The sequence below is a fragment of the Polyodon spathula genome, chromosome 7 (genome assembly GCF_017654505.1).
Source record: "Polyodon spathula isolate WHYD16114869_AA chromosome 7, ASM1765450v1, whole genome shotgun sequence".
In the NCBI taxonomy this organism is placed as follows: Eukaryota; Metazoa; Chordata; class Actinopteri; order Acipenseriformes; family Polyodontidae; genus Polyodon; species Polyodon spathula.
Window position 1 is genome coordinate 44,255,049 of NC_054540.1, and position 24,873 is coordinate 44,279,921.

General features: G+C 39.8%; 1 pseudogene; it reads right to left on the reverse strand.

The window, feature by feature from the left end:
• Positions 1-9,112: 9,112 nt before the first annotated feature.
• Positions 9,113-24,873, reverse strand: part of LOC121317854 — a 28,200-nt pseudogene continuing 12,439 nt past the window's right edge.

Consider the following 24,873-nt stretch of genomic DNA (forward strand, 5'->3'; position numbering starts at 1 on the left):
CCCTGGGTCTCCAGTTTGAATCAAACCATCCAGTTTGAATGTGTGTTTATAACTTGCAGTACAACATTTCTTCTTTGTCACAGCATGTTGGGTAACTGATCCCAAATGAAAAGGATGTTCAGACATCTCGCTGTGGTGTCTAGCACTTAGAGGCCATCAATAAGTGAGGCAAAAAAAGGGGGATTTCAGAAGCACTTTGAATTACAAATGACAGCCTGCTTTTATTGATGTAACATTCGTATTTGAAACAGTTTTTTAAATAATAAAACAATTCAAGTTTGCAGCTCAAAGTAAAGAGCGAAAGGGAATTTCATGGTGATTAAATTAATTAATTCTCCTCACAGGTCAGGAGGGAGATTTATAAGCAAGATTCATTATTTTTCTGTCATATATCCCACCGCTCAGAGTGGAGCTGAAGGAACACTGAGCTAAATCTACTTTTCCTATTACACCTCCCCCGGGGAAAAAAAAAATCCTCAATTTTGGTGGTTTCCCTGCACTGTGAATCATATGATACATGAAGGGCTGCAATGCCAAATACCACGAGTTATCCGGGCATTGCTGTCCTTCATTGTGGTTAACCACTTGAATGGGGCATGGTCTATGACGGGATCAAATGAATGTCCCAGCAGGTAGTATCATAAAGAGAGAGTAGCCCATTGAATGGCCAAACACTCTTTTTCGACTATGGAGTAGTTACGCTCCCAGGGGGAGCTTCTTTTTACTGAGGTACATGATGGGGTGTTCTCCTCCATCTACCTTTTGGAACAAAACCACACCCAGACCAACATCGGTGAAGCATCGGTGTGGAGGATTAATCTTTTGTTGATGAGGGCGGGGGCCTGATAAAGCCTCTGCTTGACAGTGTCAAATGCCCCCTGACATTCTACTGACCATTTTGAGTGCACTTTCTAATGAGGTTTACTAAGGAATTGACGACAGTGGCATACTCAGAGATGAATCTTCGGTAATAATCAGCCAACCCCAATATAGACCTCACTTGGGACTTGGTTTTGGGGATTGCCGAGTTCATCAAAGCCTGGACTTTGGTGATAACAGGTTTCACTCGTCCATTTCTCATAATAGTTTCTACTTTGGCAAATGCACATTTTCGCAAGTTGGGTGTCAGCCGGGCTACCCTTAGAGACTGAAGGACAGCTGTGATCATATACAGATGCTCTCGTCAGGTGGAGCTGTAGATTACCACATCGTCAACATATGCTGCTGCATACTCACAATGTCGGTGTTCCAACAGTCTCTGAAAGGCATTAGGCGCACCATGTAGCCCAAACGGCATGGTTATAAAATGGAACAGCCCATCAGGAATAGAAAATGCAGTTTTCTCTCTACAGCTGCAAGTTAATGGGATCTGCCAGTATCCCTTCGTCAGGTCCAAAGTTGAGATGAACCTGGCCATTCCCAGTCTGTCGAGAATCTTGTCGACCCTAGGCATAGGGTACACATCGAACTTGGCAATAGCGTTTACCTTACGGAAATCAACGCAGAAGCAGTTGGTGCCATCCTTTTTTTGGCGACTATCACAGACTCCACCACTCGCTCCTGGAAGGTTCAATCACCCCAAGTTCGAGCATCGCCCGTACCTCTTTACTAATGCCACCTCGTCTACTTTCTGTGATCTTGTAAGGTCTCTCTCGAACCATGACACCTGGGGGAGTGATAATAGCATATTCAACAAGGTTAGTTCTACCAGGCAAGTCAGAAAAAACATAATTGAACTCCTCAGTTAATTTATGCAGCTCTCTTTGCTAATCTGGAAGTAACTATTCCTATATTGTCTCTGGTGCTAGGGGCCCCTATACAGGGTCCTAAATCATCCTCTACTTCACCTGGGACTATAACTAAGGCCTACCTTGCCTGCCAGGGCTTCAACAAATTAACGTAATAAATGTTGCGCTCATTTGGGCGATCTGGATGCTTAATTTCATTATTTACCTTTCCTATATCCAGAACCACCTCATATGACCCCTGCCATTTAGCACACAGTTTCGATTCCGACGTGGGGAGGTGCAACAGTACTTTTTCTCCTGGGTGAAAGGTTTGAATATGTGCATTTTTATTGTACTGTTGCTCTTGCTGATGCTGAGCCGATTTTAGATTGTCCTTTGCCAATCGATCAATCAAATCCAAGCAATCTCACTTTTTGGACAAGCCTCTGTGCTCCTCCCACCCCTGTCTCACCAGATCGAGGATGCCATGAGGCTGTCGGCCGTACAAGAGCTCGAAGGGGGAGAACCCTGTCGAACTCTGCAGCACCTCTCTAACTGCAAAAAGGAGGGAGGGAAGAAGCATTGCCCAATGTTTTCGCTCTTGAATCACAAAATGTCTCAGCATCTGCTTTAAAGTCTGATTTAAACATTCCACCAAACAGTCTGTCTGTGGAGGCTCAGATGGGACGTATTTTGAGTATTTTGTATACTTGCTGTAATCTTTGAGACAAGACATTCGTTCCATGATCACTCGGTATCTCTTTGGGGATCTCTACTCTGGCTATAATCTGTACTAGTTCTTTGGCTATCGCAGACGCACTTGTAGACTTAAATGGAACTGCTTCCGGGTATCGAGTTGCATAATTTACCACCACTAATATATACGTATACCAGGAATCAGAAGGTAGCAAAGGGCCTACAATGTCCTTAGCAATGCGTTCAAAGGGGGAGGAAGTAAAATTGGGTCAATATGTGTTCCCTAGTTTTATCGACTCCGAGGTGTCCCATGAAAGCAATGTTGTGTGCAAGCCTTATGACCTCGGTCCAATAAGACTAGGGAATCATTAATTGTGTTATAGGCTATCCTGTGCCCGTGGCAGGGTTCACCCAATATAACAATTGCCCTTTTATAATGAAATGTGGATATACTAGCCACCCAGTGCTTCAACATCCTTACCTTCAATAGACCAGACCTGCTCCCAAGTGTGCACAAGTGTGTGGAATTGTTTTTCTGGTCCCACACTAGGTCGGTGCTTCAGTCCCACATGTCCGGTATAATGAGAGGGGCTGGAGTAGCCTCTGCCCTGGATGGCCCCGTAACCTCGCCCACTTGGTCACACACCGTACCAACTCCCTTTGTTTGGCGTTTGCTACTATCAGAGCGTTCTCCCACCAGACTCCAGCCTCGTCTTATTGATGCTCCCTCCCATCTTTTGATCCATGTCTCTTTTTTTGTTTTTCTAGGACATACAATGTCCTAGAAAAACAATCGTTGTGCGACTACTCTGGGGCATGTATCCAACGATCATAAGTACTCCCTGAATCATACACTGTGTGTTTCCCCCGTGATGTTCAGGCGATAGAGAATGGCTTGTATTAGGTGGCTTCGGCGTTAGTCATGGCTTGGTATGCTGCCTGGGCCTCCCCGATCAGGCAGGGCCTTAACTGGCTAGCCCAGAACTCCCATGGCCATGATGCAGTTGTAGCCAACCGCTCAAATGATAAAAAAGTATGCCTCAGGATCAAACACAAACAAAGACACACACACAATCACAGTTCCAGATACAATTTATTAGTGCACAGTGGTGAAGTGTTGTCCGGGTTGGTGACGGCCTTAAGCGACAGCTCCCAGTACGTGTTAGCTGTCAAATAAGAACAAATTAGTACAATTAGAAACAACAAAACAAACAAACACTAAACACTCACAGTTACTTTTTATTTTCCTTCAGAGGCTCTCTCTCTCTCAACCATAACAAAGGAACAGACCACTTAGCCATGTTCCCTTTTGTACCGTCAGTCATACTCCCTTGGTAAGCGAGTGCAACCATTTCTCCTCCAATCCGCGGTTGCCACTTCGCTTCCCATCTGGGGCGATGACTTGGTGTACCATAGCTCCGCCCCCTTTCTAGATGGCCAACCTCCACCTTTCCGTGGAATGAATTGTCAAATCATCAAGTCCGGGGCATACTGTTCCCTTTATATAGCATCCTCACAGGTTGGGAGGGATATTTATAACCAAGATTCATTATTCCTCTGTGTGACAGAAATATAATGATTGTTCGTTGTAAATCACCCTACTGACCTGTGAGGGCACTAAGCAGCAAGAACAGAGTTCTTTGGATGGGCTGGCTTGACAGTTCTTTCCCAGGCTTCAAGGGAAGTCGGCCAGCCAGGAAGGGGGCGAGACTCTGTTGCAATAACGCAGTGACCTGAAGGGAAACAACATGGCAGCCCGCAGATTGGAGAGGTTTTTGCATTTGTTTACCAAGGGGTCATGTGTGATAGCATTAAAGGGGACAGAGAATTGTAATCTGTTCGCTCACTTTGGTTTAATGTGAATAGAACCAAGAAGGACAGTGAAAGTAATACAGAAACTGAAATCGTGAGTGTTGTGTTTTGTTTGTTTGTAATTGTCTTGTTTTGTACGTTACTAGACAGCTAACACAGTTCCAGAGCTGTTGCCAAGGACTAGGACTAAACCAGACAACACTGCTTCATTGTCACAAATATAAGCTTAATTATAATCCGGGTCTGGTGACCAAAAAGTGTAATGCGCGGAGCCAAACAAACGGGTTTACAGACCCAAACAATAAACGTTATCGGCCCCACAATACTAAAACACAGTCAACAGTCCCAAGTGCATGTAGTAGTGCTCGTGGTAGGTGATAACAGGCTATTTGGTGACAGTTAGTGCAGTGCAGTTCTGGCTTGTGCTGGCCCAAAAGCGACAGCTCCGGAATGTGTTTAGCCATCTGGTGATACAATAAACAAGACAATTACTAACACACAAAAACAAACAAACACTCAAGAATATTCTTCGGCAATTCCCTTGGCTAAACGATTCCAGCTGCATCTATAGTTTGCAGCTGCTACCTCGTTTACCTTCCGGGTCAATACTTTCCTGCAACAGAGTCTCGCTTCCATCCAGACTGACTGACTTACCGACCTCGAAAACGAACTTTCAGGCCAGCCCGTCCAGATACTTTTCCTTTCACTATTTAGCACCCTCACAGGTCGAGAGGGAAATTTACAATCAGAACTCATTGTATTTCTGTCACAGGCATATCGTTTATTATTTGGGACTGTCTGTTCTTGTTATACACCCTGTGCTGTACACATTGGTGTGTTTTGCCAGGAAATTATTGTTTGGTCGCCAGACCTGAAATCTCCAAAATAAAACATTTCCAAACCGGATTACAATTATCTCTGTCTGCTTCTTTCATGCACTGCATCACTCCTGCACCTGTTTCCAATCAGCCACTTTGTCACACTTTGTCACACAATTCTCTTGCCAAAATGTTCTTCTTCAACAGATGTTTGAAATAATTACCTAATTTTCTGGCTACTGACTTTATAATGCAGCTTAGTTACTGTGTAATGGTTTTAAATCAATGAATATATTGTTTAATTAGTTCTATTGCATTGCTACATCTATTATTTTCCAGAAATTGTGTTTTTTGGTTTTTTGTCATATTAATTTGTGGCTAATGTTCACTAAATGCTTATATTTTCTTATATCTTATATTAAGCGTAGGGGAGGCAGTACGTTTGTCTGCAACTGTATATTTAGAGCTACACAGGGTAAAATGACAAGCATTTCACCTGCAGGCAGCTAACTCTCAATATGGGCATGTAAAGGAGAGCATTACTGTGACAACTCCCACAGTCCTAGAGTAGAATACCTCTGTTTACTTCACTCATGTGTGTCTCTGAATGTTATTTAACTGACAGAGAAACCAAAAGCAGTAATGGCCTGCATACAGGTCAAATAAGGCACACTAAAAGCATAAGCGAGCACGCACCATTACACTGTCAAAAAACATCAAAGTCCTCAAAACAGTGGACAATGTCTTATAGATGAATGAAAAACTCCAACGAAACAAACGAAGAACAAAGAAAATCCGTAATTGAGGGAAACTAGGGAACAAAACACAAACTGCCTGCTTGTGTTTAAAGAGTGGAACATTGATTTATTTATCTAGCATTCTTTATTTATTTGGACTGAAGGGAATACTGTAGATTTTACTCAGCGGATCCCTTCAGTTAAAGAAAACATTGCCTTGATGGATATAGTATATACCCTGGCATGCTTTAAAATACATTGAGATACAGCAACAAAATAATTCCATTAAATCTTACTAATATGTATAACACCCACGTATAGATTGTGTTCCTTCATGAATGCATTGTAGTTTGTGGGTTCAATATTGACTGTGTTCCTTCATGAATGCGTTGCAACTTGTGGGTTCAGTATTGACTGCGTTCCTTCATGAATGTGCTGCAGCTTGTGGGTTCAATATTGACTGTGTTATTTCATGAATGCGTTGCAGCTTTAACTGAAGCACTGGTTGGTGAGGAAGTAAGCATGCCCCCCCCCCCTCCCCCGTAGGCTAGTAAGGTAACAGCAAAGCTATCAAAGAAACAGCAATGTGTTTCGAGTGCAAACAGCTCTAAAGGAATAGCTCTGCAGACAGACTGCAGATACACCTGCTCTCAATCCCCCTCCTTTTGGAAATAAACTCTTGCATATGTAATTTATTCCTAGCCTAGCATCTGTGGGATACAATAAGAAATGATAGCAATTTTAGTAGTACATTTTTATGATACAGCCCGAACTGCATTGAGCATTGCAAAGCACCTGTGTTCAGTGGGGTTCAGAGTGGCGGCTCGGGTGTTTGTAATGCAGCTGCAGTACTGAGACGGGAACATCCCTGCCTCGTGTTATTCAATGCTTTGCTCAGGCCTCTTGAGAGCTGTGAGGCTTTGCAAGGGGTTGTTACGCTGTATTGAGTTTAATTTGATGAAAGTGCTTGACACAGCAACATGTCTGCCATTTATGTGCTTCGTAAATCCCCTATCAAGTGAAGCTAAACCCTGGCTCAGCCTGTAAATGCTCTAGACGTCATCCTCATATAGCTGTGAGTCGTTTTGTTGTACTTCTGCAAAAATACAAATAACACAAAAATTGATTTCTAATTTCATAAAAGTATGCATCTGTTTTTTAATAACAATACCAGTTGTAAAATGATAAATACATTAAAAAAAAAAAAAAACAGAAATAAATGGATAAGAAGAATGGCTTTCTATTTGAACTTCAGTCAAATTTAATGACATGGTTTCCAGGCATTTTTTATTTTATTTGTTTTGCTATTTTATCCCTAACTCTAACCCAAGAGTGTCCAGTTATTTTACTTCAGTTTTCTCCCTAAATTAGAATGCCCTAAGCAATCCCACAACAGGTCAGGAGAACTGAAGGTTAGTGGGCACGCTCTTTAGTGGGTGCTGGCAAGCTACCGGCCTCTAGAGGACAGAGGCCAGCATGACTTATATCTGAAATAAAGGTGTCGGTGTCACTTAGATAGGATTGTGAATTAAACAATGTCACAACTTATAGAGCAGCACAGGAGAGTTTTGTTTTTTATGGTGTGTAACAGTATGTTTTATTTTGCATTGTATATTCTGTTGATCTACAGTTAACTAAATATTTATCTTAATAATTTTAAAAAGGTAAATTCAAATAATGGTGGTTAAAATCTAAATTATTTATTCGTTTATGTAGAAAAAGTTAAACTGCATTATCATTTTTTTTTAACTGCTCACTTTATGCCGGTATAATATTTGAATATTTGCAAACAGATAACTTTGATAACTTCGAACTTGCTTGGTTTTGATATTCAGCCTCACCTTTCGGGGGACTAGGGCCTCAAAATGTTGATTGACAGCAATCAGCTTTTAAAGAAAATGTAAAAAATATGACAATGCAGTTGTAAGTGCGGGTCTCTGGTTGGTGTAATAAAGACAACGTTTAAACAAGCTTTGCATTAGCGGCAAGTACACATCAATAACATTAACTGCAGCAAATATTTTTCTCAGGAACTAAATCGGAAACAAAACAACATAACAACATCCTGTTGGTTTATGTCAGTGATAACTCTTAATCATACATTAATAATAATAACTATGTGCTTCCAATATAGAATACGTTATCTAGAGTTATTGCACAGATATAGTTTCTTACCGAAATAGAAACTGACTGGAACCCTTGCATCGCCCTGAATCAATACAAGTACAATAGTCCATTAACAACAACAACAGCTGAATATGGCCAATGCCACAAAGAATAAAGCATATTTAACACAACTGTATTCAAACTAAGATGATTATTATTATTATTATTATTATTATTAGTAGTAGTAGTAGTAGTAGTAGTAGTAGTATTATAATGAAGGTTCAGTGGGCGTCCTCCAATCCCACGACCCAGCCACCCTCTTCTACAGCCAGGAACTCGAGAGCAGATGTCAGCGAGCTCCCGGCCTCTGGGAGACAAATGCCAGCCCTGCGGGTGTTCGCTTGAGCTCACTCGGTGTCAGCCAGTAGGGGCTGCTTAGCATGATGAGGAGAAACTGTCCCTGCCCATTTCCAATGCGACATTCCCTCCTGAATCCTTGATGACCGGCAAATTCGCACAGCCAGAACGCAAACCTGCATCCCGCATCTCACATGCATATACAATTGTGATACTGAAGCATATTATCTCACATACATATACAATTGTAATATTGAAGCTTATCATCTCACATGCATATACAATTGTGATATTGAAACTTATCATCTCACATGCATATGCAATTGTAATATTGAAGCTTATCAGCCTGCATTTCATTCTGGTGACATTGTTCACAGACTATAGGACTGCCTGGGTTGGGATTAGTGAGAACCTGCTGTGTATTGGGATTTTTTGGCATATCTGCTTCCACATGACTTTTAAATACATTTTCAGACATGTATAAAACTGTGAGATACAGTTTTGAAAATGTGCCAGCACCATCAAACCATCTTCATTGAGGGATAATTAATGATTTTTTGTTTTTCAAATTTCACAACTCAGTGCTGCTGTTTCACTGGTTAACCTTGCAAATTATTCAAAAATATGTATTATCTACTGATCCTGTTGGGTGCTGTGAAGACTGGGTCAACTGAACTCAACATCATATAAGCAAAACAACGGAAATCAACTTTGAGATGAATGAAAAAGAGATATTCTTGTTGATAATCACTTTATTTTCAGCACAAACTCACTCATCTTACATGACAGCTAGACAGTAACAGTTCAGTCAATATTGGCATTTAGCACAGACATTACATGGCATTGTGACAATACTGAGGCAAGGACATTTGTAGTTTTCTTTCCACACAATACAAACATGTATTTTTATGAATCACAGTAAATATATACTGTTAATATGTTATTTTAGGAGGGCATAATACCTTCACATCAAATAGCTATTCAATAAAATGACCATATTATTGATAAAAGCAGTTTTATATGATTAAAATGATAGTACACTGTACTGGACACTATGCATTATTCTGTTGTGATTACCTTGACTTTGAACGGCGGCAGGTGTATAAGTGTAGAGACGACATGCTGTGATAGCTTTTTTTGAAGTCGTTGCACTATTAATTGTACAATTTACAATAATTCATAGTGATTTGCTGTGCCAGTATAATGGTCAGTTAATGCACTTCATGGAAGTAATAGTGTAGAGTTCTAGAACATTATTTAGAAGTGTCCCAAACCTTGCCTGCATGCTTCATGATCTCAAGCGACCCTTAGAAGACACAAAGATTTCAAGTTCCAAAGAACTCAATTTCTCAGTAGCCTTTTCAAGCAACAAGCAATCACTGTGTTTTCTTACAGCTGTGTGATTATGTGACTGTTTTCTAGTAACCAGTAAATTGATGTGCTTAATTTTAGATTTATTTTCTAGCTTTGTAAAGTAGTAACAGGCTTGGTTCTCCTTTAAAAAGATCAGAGTAAAAATTTGAAAGCATGCTCACCATTGCTAAAAAATAAGAAAATATCCAACTCGTCCCCACGAACTGTGAATCACACTGCAATTTGTCCTCAAGCATTAAGAAGATTCATTAGTGTACCACAAACATCACAAATGTATTTTGTGGAGCATTTTATTTTTGTGGGGACATGCTAATTTCTACTACAGTTCAGAAAATGTTATCCTTAGGTGAAACAGACAGTAAACAAAACTATTTTTATGGCACATTATAAGCCAACTTGTATGTATGCTCCAGTTTAATGGCAGTACATATCAGGTGTAATAACTTATTTGGTCCCTGTTGTTTAATGTAAAAGATGTGCTTATAAAACCAGGAGATTACTGAAGACATCTAGAACCACTTGTGAATCTGCTGGCCAGTTCACTTTAACCTGATGCAGCATGGGTAAAAAGTGTGTCTCAGGCATTATGTACTTTTATAGCTTGAGAGAAAGAGAGGCAAGTACACAGTGATGCATGTGCTTCGAGGAGAGTGTGAATTAAGTCACAGACAGGAACTAAATAGTAGAATTAAACATAACCTAGTTTGAGGGTTGCTGGAATGTAACTGAAATAAAGATAACATGTTAATCTTGCTGGACATGATATTCCAATACATTACAACACAATCAGTGCACATGATGTGGTAAAATCAGATCCAATTAAATAGATGTAAATGTTGGTGCTTCTTGAATACAGACATGCCAAGAGCGGTGACTGTAGCAATGAGAATCATGGAGATGCCCATCACTGCAAGGAACGCTGGGACAGAGAGCAGGTGCTCCTCCAGAAAACTTGTTGTGATTGGCTGAGATGGAGCTTCCTGTGCAACAAAACAAACAGGGTTACAAGGTAATGATTCCCCCGGTGGTAAGAGCACCTTACTCTGGCATGCTATGTGACTGTTTTAGGACAGTCACTGTTTAGAAGTCAGCACTCACCTCCAGTGTGTAGTAATGCCTATATTGCGTGGTCTTGGCAGGGACAGAGTAAAAAACAATCTCTGCAATGAAAATTGATGTGTTCTCTCCTTCCAATTGAGTGAGACAACCAGACATGTACCACTATGTTTGTTTGGATGGGAATGACTGTGTTAGTTCAGTGGAGGGACCCATAGGGAGAGGATAACTGCTGCTGGTCTCTCATTGCTCTGTTACAAAGAGCTAGCTTGCTTGCCTGCCTGCCTGCTTAAAATGTTTTTGTTCATCAGGTTATACCAAACAATCTATGAGAGGCTAGCAGTGTTCAGACAGACAGGCATGATAGTGTATACGGTTTCACATTTTTGATTGAGGACCCTAACTAGTGAGAAACAATACTGCAGTATTTTAAGATGAAGAATTAGCTACAACAATATTAGCTAGTAGACACTGCCCTCTAGTGGGCATTTTTGTACAGCCGGGCACACCAAAATGAAGTAATTCATTTGTTATTCTTGCCAGTGTGCTTGAAAGAGAAAAGACCAGAGGAGTTTGCCATTACTTACTGTTCTCTATTAGAAGCTGATTGTACTTAATAATTGAGAAATGCCTGAGTCCAGACAGGTTGCCACCTAGCATTATGTCTAGACTCTTTCATACGTTCTTTACATGCAAATAATGAATAAGTGTACAATTTGAATAAATGGGAAGGAAACCATAACTGTAACCTAATGGATATCCATTTAAAAAGCAATTTTGTATATCTGGATTGAATTCTCCAGTTTGATTGATAACACAATATTTTATTTTAGCAATATACATACAGTAAGACGGTAAGTAAAATGGTAAGGAAGTGAGAGGTTGATTTTATCAATCTGCGTCCTGCCAGGATAAACCACAGCTGGATTTCTTAAGAGCATTTTACAGCACCAGGGAATCCACATGGATTGAATCTACCACCTACAAGGGTTAATAAACATGGATTGCATCTATCACTTACCTGAGGGGTTAATCCACATGGATTGCATCTACTGCCTACCCGAAGGGTTAATCCACATGGACTGCATCTACCACCTACCCGAAGGGTTAATCTACATGCATTGCATCTACCACCTACATGAAGGGTTAATCCCGGGGATATCCAAAAATAAGTGGTTCATGCAATTCTGTCTGAATTCCTAGTGCTGCAAGATGCTATTCAGAAATCCAGCTCTGGTTTATCCCGGCTGAGTAAAGTGGGTCTAATAGACAAACCCTTATGCACTGATGAGATCCGTCTGAACACTGAGTTTAGAAACATGAGTTTGGGACAAGGGTGTGAAAAAAAAATTAAAGAAATTATGTTATAATCCCTGGACTGGACTCTGTAGAAAGGAAGTAACACAGAATACCTTGGATTCAGGATCTTCAATCCAGATTTCAGCTTTTGGGATTTTTCCCATAGAATGTAGCACCTGAGAAACAGATATACTGAAATTTAGAGATATAAAGATTAGGGTGGATGTGGAGTAAGTTTTAAGACGCTGTTTGCTGTAATTGCCCTTCATGCAGATGGGATGAGTGTCATTGTGGAAATGTTGATCTGAGTCCCAGGGCTCTACAATGCCCCTTAACTGTGTTTCTGCTCTTGAGATGGTTGCAGGTTTTGAGACAGTGTGGTCAGCATGTCTGGACACATGCGTTCGAATCCCAATGTGTTATCAGTCCAGAAACAGAATATAAAGATATAGATAAATCTGGGATATCTACAAAAGGGGCCAAGCTGGGCCATAGTGTAAAAGTGGCTAAACTGAACAAGACAATTGGAGCAAACTTGCCCCCTCCCTTACTGTTGCAGTAGGAACTAGTAACGACATGAATAAAAAGTGGGGGCATGTTTACCCATTGTTTGAAAGTTACTTTTGTAAGCAGCCACGGGATGGTATAGAGTGTATGTCTCGTTACCTCTCTGGCAGCCCTCTCCCCTGCCTGCACCGCCCGTCCATGTTTCTACTCCACCTCGTCGCTGTCTCTGTGCTGGCAAAGTACAGTCTGCCAAATGGCTCTCGAAGAGGGGAAAACAAGAATACAGACACAACAAGTCTTATTCTGTATCTCATTAACCTTGAGAAAAAAACGAGAGAGGTCCCAATACAATGAAAAGTAGACGCTTTTTAGACAGCTGAGTAAGCAACTTCAAAGGTCATTTTAGTTGTCTGGCCTTTTTATGTTTTATCACATATTAATAATATTACATTGTTGTTCTCTGTATGGGAGGACCTGACAGATGCAGTATCATAGCAATATAACTGATTTAAAAGTCCTTGTTGCTTTGTTTGCTGAAAGTTAATCAGATACAACCAGAAAATAAATCTTTGGAGTGATGCCTGATTGAAAAAAAATATATATAACTTGATTCTATCCAGATTTAGACTTCCAAAAATAAAACCCAATTATATAAAAAAAAACCCTGCAGTTAAAATCCCACAGATTGTGATGCTCCGGGACAGAGACACTGGGAGGTGTCAGCTGAGCACAATGAGGTGTCCCGTCTGCTTGCAAGGCTTTCCCGGGGATAGGAGCCCAGCAGATCCTTTACTACTAGCCGAGCAAGCTGCTTAACAGAGAGCAAGATGACAAGATGTATCATGCACCTGACTACCAGTGATCTGACCAAACATGGAGCATCGCACCAAACTGATCTGAGCAAGCCTGGAGCATCGCACTCAACTCATCTGAGCAAACCTGGAGCATTGCACCTAACTGATCTGAGCAAACCTGGAGCATTGCACCCAACTGATCTGAGCAAACCTGGAGCATCGCACCCAACTGATCTGAGCAAACCTGGAGCATTGCACCCAACTGATCTGAGCAAACCTGGAGCATCGCACCCAACTGATCTGAGCAAACCTGGAGCATTGCACCCAACTGATCTGAGCAAACCTGGAGCATCGCGCCTAACTGATCTGAGCAAACCTGGAGCATCGCACCCAACTGGTTTGCTCAGACTACCAGTGATCTGAGCAAACATGAAATTTCATTTTTTTAATAAAATGTCCATTTGAGGTGCCTAACATAACATCAGTTATTTTTTGGTGTAAAGCAAAGGCTGCTATTTGCTTCATTTGGTGGTAAAGGTTTGTTGAATTGTGGTCCAAACACAGTATACATGAGATCTAGGAACTAACCTGCTGATCTGACTGAAGGTTCCTGGGGGGAGGCAGGCACTGTAGCACACCCCTGAGTATTGCTCTTCACACCAGTCCTTCTCTTCATAGTGCACAGGCTGTGGGTACATGTACAATGAAATAAGCAGAGCATTGCATGCAAACAACACAGCTTCTGTAAAGTGTGAAGTATTACATTGCTGTTAAAGACATTTTATTACATCTACATTTTCATAATATTTCATATTTCCTGATACTTATTTCATATGTGATCATTCTCTCCTGATTCTGGTTACATCAGTACATTCCGTGCTTATTAACTATTCCAGTAACTGATCGAATGGCTCACAGTGCGTATGTTACTGGTATCATTTCTGCTTCTCCGTCATTACATATCATAGCATGAAAATGTGAAACAGAAAACTATTGAAAATCACTGTATGAGTGGTAAGTAATATACTTACATGAAGTGCTTCTTTAGTGCCAAGAACTTGTGCATAAATCTGACAGAATCTTTCTTTTCTGTTAAAACATGTTTAATAAATGATACACTGTACATATATCAGCTTTTTGTTAAAGGTTAAACAATGTGTTGAAGAACGAGAATAAACTCGAATAAATGGGTTTCATAAAACTGCACATTTTATTTAAAAAGAGGCTTGAAAAACCCTTTTCATGTACAGCGACCTCATATGGAGACGGATAAAAACTTCTAGTTTTTATATGGCGACCTATGGCAGACCCAAATGCATGATGTTCTCATAAGGATGTCATTTTTCCCCATATAAAAGGAATGGAAATAAACTCAAAAACAACTATATGGAAAATATATTCATTATGTGTCCAAAACTCCTTTTTTCCAGGGATTTTCAATATTTCATGCATCAAAGTGTTAATAAAACAGTCCTTGTTATTTTCAGGCTGTTAAATATGTAAAGATGTTTTCGATTTTCTTGAAGGTCATTTGGAAAATAAATGATTACTTACACATAACTGTAATGTTATTATGCATAGTTACAATGTACTTAATGTGTACATGTTTTTGAATGATGTAATCCTAAATCTAACCCTAATTCTAACCCTAACCCTTTTCTGATACAATTGTGTACTTACATATATCATGCAAAAATATTTACACATTAGGGACATTGTAACTATACATAATAACATTGTAATTGTGTATAATTACATGTGTATTTATTATGTAACATCTATGTAAATACACAGTAATTAGAGGAGAAAAAAGCTAAACTAAAGCCCATGTATACCTCTCATCTTTGCTTAGGTGGATGAGATGCCTTGCCTTTCTGGCCAAAATAAATCTGCAAAAGAAGACACAGTACAAGTCTTGCAGCTCAATCTCATTTGCCCTGACAAACCACATCATTGTGCCTTCCCCAGCTTGCATAGAGTGAAGCCTCATCCTCTATGCTTCCACACAGGCAGAGACAGACTGACAGACTGACAGACTGACAACACTCCCTGAATGCTCTCAACACTTAGCAGACACAGGTGTCTTTTTTAATGATCTGTATGCTGCAGTGGATTATCAGACTACCTGACATTGTGCAAACCTTGTTTCCTTGTGGGTTTTTTTGCAGTAATATTTGTAAGTGGCTCTTTAAATGAACACACAGCAGGTTTAAGAGACATTAGAGGTAACAGCAGCAATGACTAGATCTGCCTCTGTTTAGATCATTAAAACAGAGCACACATGCAGGAAAGGCAAGTGTACTGTTTATTAACACATCATGAATCAAATGCAGGCGTACCACCATAATGTTACTCTATATGGGAGAGTCCTGTTTTTATATTTACCCCATGATACAAGGAAAAGATCCATCGGGTTTGGTGTCATCCAGTGTCACTGAAATGGGTGATTCCTTATCTTCAATCATCACTGTTCCACAGTACCCTGCACACAGACCATTCAAAAGGCATTACACCCACAGTGTGTGTGATGGGCCATTTGTTGAGTCGTTTGCTATGCAAGCTGAATCCCTGACAGACATTCTATAATGAAAAGCTGTATCTCCCTTGTTCAAGATGTTAGAGAAACACATGGGGTACATAGAGCACATGGCAGTGGACTTTTAGTCCACTCCCTTTAAAACTATGAATACAGCAGGCTCCTGTTCATCAGAACCCTGTAGTCCGAACTGATCTGTAATCCAAACCACACTATAATAATGAAATACAGTCTGCAATGTCTGGATTGTATCATGCATGTGTGAAGCATTAACAGCTGTGACAGGGACTGGTCCCAACTGGGACGGATTAGTGAGTTGCTCCTGCATTATTGTATTATTAGTGAGAGACTACTGAATTATTGTACATTTGTGAGAGTATCCTGTATTATTGTACAATTAGTGAGAGTCTCTTGTATTATTGTACAATTAGTGAGAGTCTCCTGTACTACTGTACTATTAGTGAGTCTCCTCTACACAAGGTTTTTCTATGGATTTACCATAATTTACCCTGGCTTGTCATGATTTTGAATATGCTTTACAAACCTCTCTGGGCTTTACCATGCTTTAGTCCACTTTACTATGGGAAACTCTTATATGGCAGTATAGGCTGCATGGCATCACAGTGCATGGCTCCTATACTGTTAGCAGTATGAACATGAGATCTGTTACCCTTCTCCCTCCAGAAGGTATGCTTGTAATACATTATGCATTTGATGATGGACCCCATTTGGACTCACTGGATCAGCTGGTTCCGCACAGGGGGCAGCGGAGGGTCGTAGTGGATATTCATGCTCAAGCCTGGAGGGATGGCACTAATGACATAGGCATCCTGGAGAGAAACAGCAAGCAGGTCAGACACAGCCATCCCCCACCACAGCTGAGATGCATCAATGACACGAATAAGCAAAACTGCATGACCTGCCTCCACTGTGTGCACAACGAAACAAGTTCATCATACAGACAGAGGGACAGTAGCCTTAACATACAACCGGACAAATGGTTCTCTAGCTATGTGCAAAACCTCCATTCTGTACCCTGACAGGCATTCCCATGTGGGGATATTAAGAGACATACTACATAAAACACATTGATTTATCATTAATTCTAAAAACTGGGTTTGCTGTTTCAGTACGATCGTCTTGCTAATGTATTCAGTCCAGGACCAGGCAGCTGACCTCGTCACTGTTCCTGTAGAATGTGTGAGGAGCGTGAAAGCACTCTATTGGGTTTTATACATGCTTGATTTCTGTGAGATTTTCTTCCAAATTATGTCAGGGAGGGTGTGAGGCGAGAGTGTATTAAATGGAATGTCCAGACAGTAATCTATGTGTACAGAAATAAAATAATTTATTTTTATCATCTATACACAACAAAATAATTAAATAACAAAAGAAAACAAAATGGTGTGAGGGAAGGAGTGCAGGGGTGAAATCCAAAACCGATCGTGATAACTCGTCTTTAATCGTCTTCGTAGTAAACCATACATAAACAAAAAAAGACAAAAGAAATGTTAGTGTTTTTTTTTTTTAAAAAGCCCGCTGCACCAAACTAGTCTCTCCCTCCACCCGTTACTCCTCCTATTTCACTTTCGGACCAACCCCGAACACAGTAGTACGTTCCCTTTAGTATGTAATGTCCCGCCTCTGTAGTCAGTGGAACACCAATCCCCAACCGACACGTGTCCTTCTCCTTCACTTGACTCCAGTGGCTGGAAGTTACATACTCGTACTTCCGCCCCTCACCAAGGTGCCGCCCCTCAAAAGATGACTTTTGCCATGGTCACGAGATCTTGGTAAGGGAAGTCCCGAGTTGGTTTGATGCCATCTACTGTCGGGAGGCTGAATCACAGACCGAAATCCCTTTGACGCATCACAGAGGGTCATAAAAATAGAAACCACGACTGAAGGTTTGTGCTTTAAGCTGTGAATAGATCACAGGACCCTGCTACCAAAGCTGTAATGTCACTAGCAGTGTCTGTCACATGATCAGATGTGTTCTCTATACTGCACAGTGTGATTGCGTAGCCTGCAGACAAACAAATTATACTTTTCAATACTTTTGACACATTTTCCTTAACCAAATCTAAGGTTTTAGAAAACACATTTTTAATTATGCTTTAAATGTCAATATTTCTCTGTGTGTGGGAGTCAAGGATTCTGCCACCTATACTTTCTGTCTGTGTGGGAGAGCAGGATTCTGCCACCTATACCTTCTATTCAACTGTAGTGTGCTGTGCGTGGGATAACAACTGTACACAGGACCAGACGTAGAGGAATCAGTAGCTGCTGACACAACGTCGGGTAAAAGACTTATAAAATACAGTCTAAAGCCAGTACTGGAAGAAGATTCAAACTCTGCAGTTTATTGAAAAATAAAAGGATTATATACATTAATAAACATGCATTTATCTTTGTGTTTACTTTTTTATGTATTTCTTTAAGCATGTATGTGTTTAATTATTTACAGAACTGGAATAATAACTCATATTCATCTGGGTCCCAAGGCAAGACAAACACAACCATTTGCATTGAACATAAAATCCTAAAAACCTAGACAAAAAAAAATACATGGTTTCATTAGCTCATATACGGTATGTAATGTAAATTAATCTGTGTTACTACTACTGGCAGAGATACATTCATACAGCTAAGATCTTAGATGTGGTTATCGTTGTGATTTAATAGTTGGAGAGTTTTTGAAACACCAATAAAGAGTCATGATTGTGTTTACCTGACAATATACACTTCCAGATGTAAGTGCCACCAATGATTCTTTATGGGATCATAACTGTCAGTAATATATAAACACGCCTCCAAGGAAACAAACCAGACCAATAGGAGGTAACCCTGATCTCCACACAGAGAACCCTCAAGAGCTTATGCTAAAGAATGGTTATTTCCGGGGTCTGCACACAATAGCATCTACAGTCGCTGGGAGACTGAGACTTCAAGGTTAAGATTAAGTAAAAGGTTTGGGATAGAATTGTGATTTAAAGTTATGATGACGTGTAGACATGCGTGTGTGGCCTAACTTCTTAATAAGGTAGCACACGTGTATGCAGTTCCAAACAGCTCAGCAAATCAGGTGTAAAAAAAAAAGACTAAGCTCCAACAAACCTGGATGAGTGGTTCTCAAACCATATCTAAAACATGTGTGCCTGGCAATGTGTGGTTAGAGTGGACCTGGAAACACAAGCAATACAAACTGTAGGGTGTAAGCCCCTCTCTTGCACCTACCTCATATTTGTCTCCATGTAGTTTCCACACAGACGACTGCATTGGTCTGAGTCAGTCTAACTGCAGGCTGGTTCAGCCTCACCCAATCCCCGAGCTGCTCTGCCATTCAATCACTGATCTGCCCCGATCTACCAACAAATTTTCTCTCCTGAGGATACAGAGCCACAACAAGAACGCTTTCATTAAGAAAGTCTGAGGATCCACAACAACTGCCATGGCAAATCCATTCTTAAAGGGCTACTTTAAATCACTGACATCTTCCTAATATGTAATTTGTTACCTGTAAGTTACCCTATTATGTGTGTTCTGTATGATTGTCTATGCTTAGATCAGTATTTGCCATAGCTATTAGGGTGTGCTTCTGAACTGTTCCAGCAAAACAGCTTAGGAAAAGATTTCTTGAGGCTGACAGTGGGGAAGCATAAAAGCGTTGTACAGGATTGAGTGCACAATACTTCACAGGACCATGCATGATGTTATAGGGTTATACAGGTTGGTTTAGGTCTGTGTATGAGGGGATATCAGAACAAATAGGACTGAACCAAGGCTGAAACACTAAGAGTGTTGTTATAACCTATGCGCAGATCCTCAGTCCTATAACTTAGTCACATACTGTTATTGTTAATATACCAGCTACATTGGTTTTCTGTTCCTGACCAACCTTTATTTAGTCCATTGTGATTTTCACTGAAAGAAGGGAAAAGACTGATTGAAGAGGATACACGAATGCCCTAGTATTTTAATTCACACTAGTATTTTAATACCGGTGTCACAGGAAATAAGTTAGCTGTGAAATAAGTTTGCTCTTTGCCTTTTTCAGCCTTTCTGCGCACGCGTGAATTTTAGAACTTAAAGGCAAGGTTCTGTGGAGCTTTATCCAAGATTTTACAGATGCCATTTGTATTTTTTACAGATGCCATTTGTATTTTTTTAAGAAATAAAAACAGGTATTGCAGACAATATTTTTCTGTCTTATTTATTTAAGTGTAAATGTACGTTTAAGTTTTTTTTTTATAAATACATTTTATTTATTATTTTATTATTTTGTCAGTATAATTTATGTTTTTATGCAGAGTTAAAATCACTACTTGCCAAATGTTTATTTCCTTTAAAAAATATTGTGTCATATCATACTGTGGCGTAAGCAAATATAAGCATTTATTCTATGTAGGCTCAAGTTTAACTAAGTTATTATTTTCGCGGTAAAATGTTAGGTTGTTTTTTTTTTTTTTTTTTAATAATAAATGTTATGGGGAAGTAGGTACAAACACTTTTATTGATACAGAGAATACCGTTTTTGATGTTTTAATCAAATCTACGTGTGGGAATATCTAAAGCTGTTTTAATATATACAGAAAACATACGTTATTAGTGAAAGATGTTTTAAGAGATAGATAGATAGATAGATAGATAGATAGATAGATAGATAGATAGATAGATCATTTGAGAAACGCACAAAACCATTAGCTGCCTATACATACTTTCATAAGATCATACCAAGAAATACCCTTCATATATATGGACGTGTATATACACACCTGTATTATGAATGATAAATACAAGTGCAGTACTTACAGATCGATGCTTGTGATGCGGTCTGGTTTTGTTTTTTGTATATTTTATAAAAATTAATTGTTTTAGATTTTGCGCCTTTTTTGGGGTGGGCCTGGGGAGTATACATTATTATAGAGGGGAGGGGTTTGTGACTTGACAGCTGTAATAATCTAATTGCACATAAAAATAAATCTTAATGCTTAATTGTTTCTGATATGTCATAACCAATATACAGAATATCATATTTACTTATCTTTCTGTAATATTTGTACAAAGAAAACCTATAAATATCCGGTGATTACAAACTTAAAATGACCACTCTGATGATGATTTAACTGGGAATGTTAAATAATAGATATTGTCATGTTATTTAAAAAGTGTTATTATAACGATTTAACACAAATATAATTGCAAATAAAAATAAATCGCACGACCACGTCTTTGTAGTAGCTTAAAGTTAACCACTATTAATAAATAAAATAGAACATGATACAATAAACGTCCTCCACAGGTTGTTGCAGTCCATGTAGACAATGGGGTTCCACATGGGTGAGAAGGCCCCCCGGAAAGGGTACGTCTTGCCCTGAAAGGAGACAGAGCAGCAGGTCACTCACTGACTAGCCAGACACACGGGGTTAACATTACAAACTCATTAGAGGAGTTGCATACAGTGTGTTTTCAATGTACACTATTTCCAAATATCTCAAAACCAGTTTAAAGGGCTTTTGCTTCTCCTGTTACTTTAGCAGGCCTTACACTCTAGATACAGCATACTTCAAGAGAAGTGCACTTATTTAACCTGGAACCTTTAACCCACCCCCTTCACTCCTGCTATTATTTTAGCAGGTTTTATACTCTGATTACAACATTGTTCCCACCCCCCCCCCCCTTTAATTTAAAGTGGTTGTAGCTAACAGAATAATTCCATAGATGGTAGATATTGTGCACTCTCTACATACTGTATGTCTATATTGGCAGTTTTGAAAGAAACACATGGTACAACAATCATATTTCCCTTTTCATGCTGGGAAACAGTAGTGGATCTACATACAGCTTCATGCAATAATTAAAATAAGTGGGCTTTGTAAAAACAAAGTAACAAAATAATCATTTCCATTACTTGGACCTACCTTAATACAACGATGGGCAGCATAAATAGATGTCTGTAGGTATATAGCCACATAAATTCTAATATTTGCCATAATATCTGTCATAGTTTATCTTGACCTTTACATCTGAGCAGATTTATATTTCAAAGTCCTTGTCTGTGTATAGAGAAGCACAACTAAATGGAGATGACAGGCTGGCTTCAGGGTTCTTTCTTTGGTTTCCATGGAAACAGAGGCGAAGGGAGAAGATACAAAACCTTGATAACTGGGGCAGCAACCAATTATCCTGGTATTTATAAAAACAAGCACAGAACTGGATAGCAAAAAACAAAGAATGCAACAAACATACATTTCGATTCAATTACAGTATCTTGCTAGTTAAGTAAGAGTAACAATGGCTGAAGCAACAAAGTATAAAGGGGTGCTGTCGCTGGTATCCATGTTTGGCGGTATCTAGCACAGACTCTTGTCAGTTTCCCTGACCCCAATGGATTGGCACAAGTTTTGGGTTCCACTGTCTCTTGGTTTTACCTCTGTTTTTTCTAATATGCAGCACCACCCCTCTTCCCCTTCTGTCTTGTCTGTCCCTCCTAAACACCCTAAACCCACAAATTGAGTATTCCTTTCTGTCGCTTGGGGCATAGTAAGCCAAGTTTCCGTAATCCCAATGATATCCTAGTTTTGGGCACCTGAAGTCTGAACTCTTAGTAAATGCTATACTCTCACCTTCACGTGATGGATGAGCTGCTTCTTCTCATTGACAAGGTAGGTCTGCACCCCCAGTTCCTTGGCAAGCCGCAGGATTCCATTCTGGGTGGGCCCAATATAGGCACCCTCAAGATCCACATACTGGAACTGAGGACAGAACAGAACACAGAACAAACATCGCAGTTCCATTCCAGAGCCTTTCACAGCTCCTATTTAACTTAAAACAGAACCAAACCAGAAACACTGGCACTGCAGAACAAAGTGGCTCTGATACCTAACACTCAATGCAAACAGAATGGAGATCTCAAATGACAGGTATCACTCAGCGCATCAGTCCCAAAAGGGGACTGAGGGGAAATGGGCAAGAGAAAGAGAACCCCCAGAAACAGAAAACAGCCGTGTGGCTGTGAAGGAGGAGGCTTCTATACAGCGGCATCCTCCTGCACTGGAGTCAGTCTGCTTCTCACTGCACTACTCAACTATGTTGAGTGTGAGTGAAGTCACTCCTATGCTCTTACCTTCACAGTGAGGGTTCTTCCACCCACACTTTCTCTGACTTCGAGCACCATCACACTCACCCCAGCCTCTTTCAGCAGCTTGGCAGCAGACAACCCTAAAAGAACAGCAATGAAAAAACACACAGGCTGTTAAAAAGTAATAAACAAAATGACCAAAGCAACCAACCTGAAAGAGTTATACCACTGTGTGGCAAAGTGCCCACCCCTGTGCTATTTATTTGTGTTTTATGCTGTATGTAGTGTGTTAATGTTGGTGTATAAGCATTGGTACACGATATATAATATGGGTTACAAGCACGAGTGTTTAAAATGTTTATTTGTATTTAGGCACAGGGATTGCACAGCACTTTACGTGCAGGTAAAATGTAATAATATGTGAGCACGGGAAATTGCACTTAATTGACGTGCAGTTGTACCGAGACTCCAATGGAATGACTGATTAGCAATCGAGTCTCGGTACAGCTGCTTAAAAGCAGCATGTTTTCACTCACTCAGGGTTGTGTGTTCATGAGTGGAGAATGGGTGGAGAAAAATAAAGGAGAGAAATAGTAATTGCTAAGGCGTGCCTGAGGGTCAGCAGGGTACTTGTTTGTTTAGTGTTCATCCACTTGTTTTGTCTGTTAGTACATTTTGTTTGTCTATTTATTTTGGCTGCAAGTGCCGTGTCCGGTTTTGGTATCATTGTTTTGTTGCAGCCTTTTTATTTTCTGTCTGTTTACCTATTAGATGGTGAGCGCAACCAAGCACTCAGCTTTACCAAACTCCACGTCTCTGTCTGTCTTGTGTGTTACTGTTCCGGTCTGACGTCATCCCACTACAGCCGTCTTTGTGACACATGGTCAATTGAGGACAGAGGAAAATGCAATATATATATATATATATATATATATATATATATATATATATATATATATATATATATATATAAAGTATATGTAATCACTTAATAAACGTTAAATTATTGCAATTTCAACATAATATAAAACGAAAAATTAATTGAGAAGTCTGTGTTGTCAAGGTGCTTTCAGCTGAGTTCAGGAGCTGCTCTTCAGTTATGTGTAACACAGGCTAGATCAGCCAACAGTGTCTTTATATCACCCTCTAGTGATTTGATACTTTGGATTAAGTATCTTTTTGTTTTTCTGTCAAATGTATAGCAGGCAAGCTGAACTGAAGAGCAGCTCTTGAGCTCATAATCAAAGCACAATAACACAGACTTCTATACAAACACAAATAAAACACTGAAATAATGCAAACAATATAAAAAGGTGACAGGACCAGAACACCAAGGGCTTCTACAATAGAGATAAAGTATGTGGCAAGTAAACTTGAATATAGAAATAATTCATGCATGTTGGTCTTTTGTAATAATTGCCCTGCAGTTGGTTTAGAAAGTATTATTGGTAAGTGCTGGACTTGTTTATTGATGCCAGTTTGCATAGTACATTATATTACTGTGTATAGTCTCCTACAGCAAATTAGCAAAGCTGCCTCCCACACAGCACTGATGTCTAAACACAAGTGTACACACACCTCTCAGTAGAATGGAAATCTGTTTTTCAGGAAATTGTTTTTCAATGAAGAACTATAAAAGCAGCTTGGTGACTCAACAGGATTATCGAAGAGAGGATCCGAAACAGGTGGGCACTGTGTTTCTATGGTAAAGTGGCGTTTCCAGGCAGCTGCTCCTATACTTTCTGCTGTATTTCAAATAACAAGAGAAAATCATAGTTTACTTTCATTTGTACTCTGCCTGCGATTTTTGTGCTGCCAATAAAACCACTCTGACAATTCTGGCTATTATCGTTTTAAATGTTTTAAACCAATTGTGAAAGGGCTTTACAACAGCTTTTTTGAGCACAGTTGTTACTAAAACCTTATATATATATATATACACACACACACACACACACACACACACACACACA